The following is a 4,896-nucleotide window of genomic DNA, read 5'->3' on the forward strand; positions in this document are numbered from 1 at the left end:
CACAGCTTCTGGTGTCAAAATGGCAGCTGGTGACTATGGCACCAAGCCCATGTCAACACGGCACTGGTTTTACTTCACGAAAGGCGGGGGACTGCTTCCTAGCCATGGGGTGCCGCACCGGGGCTGGAAATGTGCCCCAGATGGTTGTGTCCTGATTCACCAAAGGGGGCTGGGGCCTGGTGGAGACTCGTGGGAGTCTGCGCGCCACCTGGCAATGGTCTCCATGGACCACACAATGCCTCGGTGTCTGCCCCAGAGTGAGAACAACGGGGCAGAAAAGGCTAAAAATCATGTGTGCGCGCACACGCTCGTGTATATTTGTAAACATACATATGTGCACTATATATGTATATTTATGCATGTATGCATATATGCCATGTATATGTATGTGGGTATAGATGTTTGCATTTATATACATATACATATACGTGTGTATGTGGGTATGCATATCGTTATATATGTGTGCACAACTGTTTCTGTCTATATGTATTCATGTGTATATGTATGTGTGTATACATGTACACTTATGTGTATGTACAGAAGTGTATTATATGTTTAATGTGCATGTACGTATGTGTGTATGTCCACACGTGAGCAGATATTTATGTGCATGTGTGTGTATAGATGACTGAATTCACATGTATGTATATCTATACATATGTATATGTATGTAGATAGGCATATGTATATGATTGTATATATGTGCACATGTATATGCTTCTCTGTGTATGTATATATATGTGTATGTATACATGTGTGTGTGTGTGTGTACTATATATGTGTATAAGTATATTTGTATATGTGCAATCAGGACTGGTAGTAGAGATGATATCTTTTATTAGACCAACAAGATTTTTGAAATAAAACTTCTTTAATTGCAAGCTTTTGGGCACAAACACCCTTCATCAGGCATTGGAGAAAAGATTGTAAAAGTTCTCTGGGTAGAAATGAAAGTTCATATTTCATAGGATTTCACAGGGGAGTCAATAGATGGAAAACTCCTCTGGGCAGTCAGTTCATAGCTGGTATGAAGCCTCTCACCTCCTGTGAGGCTCTGTGATGATGCAAATTACCTTGAAACAAAGGCAGGAGCTCAGCTTTGTGTATGTGAATAATTGTATGTGCATATATGTACATACATGCATAACCTCACATTAGGTGCCAGGGTAGGCCTCAATCAGCAGTGGGTTCCAGGAGCTCTTGCAGTGCCCGGCCTCATTATTGAACCGTGCCTGCAGGCAGAGAAAATAGTAGAGGGAAGGAGGAAGGAATGACTAAATGAGAAGGCTCCTTCTTGTCCTGCATGGGGGGCCATGGAGAAACAGCATAAAATGGATCCAGACCCCCACGGGATGTCCCCTCTCCCCAGCTGGAGTGTGAAATCTTTTAAAAATTTTATTTATTTTTTAAGTACATTTTTTCGAGTCTCAAGCTAAATCAATTCCAAATCCGTGAGTCATTCAAGAACCGCATCTGGCCCTACTTCCGGCAAATGTTCTCCATCCCCACCTAAGGCTTCAGATGTTTCCAGAACATTTGGCAGGCATCCTACATGCAGGCCCAAGCCCAGAGGCTTGGGGTTCAGATGACCCTGAGTTTCACTTGCCCTCAGCTGCACAGCCACAGGAGCAAGCTAGGGAGTAGTCTCCCATTTCCATAAAGTTGGCATAAAGCCAAGATCTTCCCACCGGAAATGAACGTGGGAGGTTAACTATGCATTACCTCTGCTTGTGTACTACCCCTTCCAGAAAAACTTACCCCCGTGACAAGGAAAACTGCCATAGTGGTCACGGTATTTCCCCTGGAGTGTGAAATCTTACCAGTGTCGGATGGGGGGCTGACAACAGACTCCATGTTGATCCTTGCTAAGATCTGCTTCTTTCCTTTCTCCCACCTCAGGTGGAAGGTGACCCGCATGTGGAGAAGACTCCCACACTGGATGGCTGCTTGTTTTTAACAGCTTGTGACAAGAATAGGGCTGAGGGGAAACCATCTCCAGCCCAGCTTGGCCTTCCTCCTTTGGCTCGGGTGCATCCTTCAGCCTGTGGTACCATTTACACTGGCCTCACCCCCTCCAGCCCATTTGCAGTTTGTTCTATGCCGAGCACTAAAGCCCCCTGGCAGCCCATCTCGGCCTTGTGGCTGCCATACCATACCTTCCCTCCATGCTTTGTCCTGGTGCCACAATATGGCTTCCTCTGGAAATGGTGCTTTCCAGCCCTCCTGCCTCTCCTCAGCAAAACCAGTTGCTTTGTTATTTCCTAGAGTTGACAACATCCTGGGTTTGAAAAGGGGATGTTGAGGCAGGATCTTGCATACAGGCAGGGACCTAGAAACCTGGGGCTTGAGGGCCGGGAAGGAGGGGAGATGAGAACGAGAGCCCGCATACCTCCTTCAGCTTTTCTGAGACACCTTCTCGGGCACAGGTGGGGTCTGCTCCGCACTTAGTTCTGCTTCATCTCCCATGTTCTGTAGTGTGGGTGAGCCCAGATCTCAGGGCTTTGCAGGTCTCCAGTTGGGGCCAGGCAGGACTTCATGAATGCTTCTTGGGGGCAGAGGAATAGGTTTCTCTAAGGCAGGGCTGTCCAGCTGGAGGGTTCAAGGCAGGGACAGCTGGACATTAACCATGCCGACACCAAGTGCCCCGTACCCCCAAATGCCACACACAGCACAGAAAGCTCAGCTCCCTCCCTGGCTGCAGCTTGTGCACCCCAGCCTTCTCCCAGCCACTGGTGCAGGACTAGCTTGGGTGGGGGCTTCCTAACCCTTTCAGGGGCCACACATGTACAGCCCTGGTGTAAGGCACTGGGGAGTTAGCCACATCTGATCCTCAGGGCTCCTGATACTTCTGTCGGTCCTTACAAAACCAAGAGGTTTCCTGGCTGGAGGGCCTTGCTCTTTCATTCAAACTCAGGCCCATCTGACCTCAGCAAAGGGTCTATCATGTTATTGGTGTTCTTCACCTGGAATACATGTCACTCAGGAGGGTTTGAGCCCTACCTAGCTCAGGTGGAGGAACGGCATGGTTGGAATTGCCCTGAGCTTTGCTGGTTGCAGTGTGTGGTTGAGAGGATATTCTAGCCAACCCCTGCTCCCCACCCTTGCTTTCTGCTGCATGTGTTAGGAGCTTTTAAGCCTCTGTCAGAGGCACCAAGGCTGGAAAAGCACTGCTTCTGGGAAGGATTGCTTCAGAGAAGGGCTAACCATCTTGCTACTGCTCTTGCCAGGTGGCGGGGCTCGCCTGGTGTGTCACATCCTCTGGGAAGGACCAGAGTGTGACATCCCAGGAGACAGCTTGGGTGAGGAAGCTAGGATCAGGGGGCCACACTTCCTGGACACTCTATATTCCCAGGAGGACTTACTGTCTGTCATACAGGTGGCCATGACATGGGAGAAATCTTTCTCTTTTATATATTTTCCCTGGAAAAAAAAAAAAAAGGGTCGGGGATGTGTGGTATGTGAGATAATACGGTACTCCCATGAGCAGGTGAGAATGGTTCCCCATCCCTTTCCTCAGTTGGGGACTTTGAAAACATAGAGCCTGGCCAAAGCCAGTTGCAACTTCATTCATACACTATCAGACCATGCAGGATGATGGTAACTGGCTGATATGACCACCCATGTACTCAGGAAACCAACCCTTCAGTTCATTCATCAGTGCCTTCTAAGTCCTCCAGGTTTCCCACATAGCTTGGTGATGCCCCGATTCCAATCCACACACCTTATCCCATCCCCTGCAGCCTTGAAGAACAATTTGTCCTCCATATAATGTCTCCCTTCAGAGATCTGCTGCGTGGGCAAATCAGACAGCCCAAAGGCTGGCAGAGAGCACCTTGGGTGCCAGCCTGGCCCAGGTTGACATCCTGCTTTGCTGCCTGCTGTAAAAATCCTTTTGCCATCAGAATAAAACCCATGAGGTTCACAGAGCACGATCTTCCTTGGCAAGGCAGTCCCAAGAATTGCTATTCCAGGTGGACACGCCTGAGGCAACCGACTGAGGATTAGACAGGTGAGTCCCCACCATTTCCATGTCTGTCATGCATCTAAAACCAGACACCTGAGAAACTCTCTCCTAGGAGGCAGGACTCCTGGGTCCTCTCCACAACTGCGGAAAGTCCAGTGGCTTAGAGCAGGCTGAATAAAAGCCCAGATGCCTGGGTCCTCTCCCTGGAAGTGGAAGGAAAGTGAGGTCCAGCAGGCCAGATTGGAAGGGTTAGAGAAGCTCCATCCCTGTCTTTGGGAGGGGATGTGGGGGGCTGGGTGGGTTAGAACAGTGGGCTGAGACTGGGATGGAGATTGTGGGTGAGCAGCAGCTGCCAGGACTCCTGGTGTCCTTTTCCTCCAATCCTACAAGTCTCTGTCCCTGCCCTGGTCTCACCAGGGTGATCAGCCTTCACTACAATTTGCAAAGTATCCTGCAGCCCCTAGAGAAAGCTGCTGTCCCGATCTAGAGCCAGGGGCAGTGACTGGCTCAGCCTGTGCCTGCACACAACCAGCTGCCCCTGCCCTTGAATGCTGGGGACTTTGGTACTACTCCAACTCAACTGGCTGCCTCTTCTCCCCCACAGTGCCAGTAACCACAGCCAAGTGCAGGATGAGCTGGGAGTGTATGGGGGAAAGTGAAGCACCTCCACCCCTCTGGGTGAGACCTGTTGTCAGCCACTATCACAGTTGTGGGACCGGCTTTAGTCCTGGTGGGCAGCTGAGCAGGGCAAGGAACTGATGCCAGGATCTGTCTAGTTAGTAGTATTCATGATGGTAACAGCCAACAGGGCCGTCCCTAGGGGGGTTCGAATCCAGGAGACCGCCTTGGGCCCTGCGCTTTGTGGGGCCCCGCAGTCAGTGCTGTATAGGCCCCGCCACAGCCCACAGCTCCAGCTGCTCACCACCACCCCA

Source organism: Alligator sinensis, unplaced genomic scaffold (assembly GCF_000455745.1).
Source record: "Alligator sinensis unplaced genomic scaffold, ASM45574v1 scaffold638_1, whole genome shotgun sequence".
NCBI classification, from domain to species: Eukaryota; Metazoa; Chordata; order Crocodylia; family Alligatoridae; genus Alligator; species Alligator sinensis.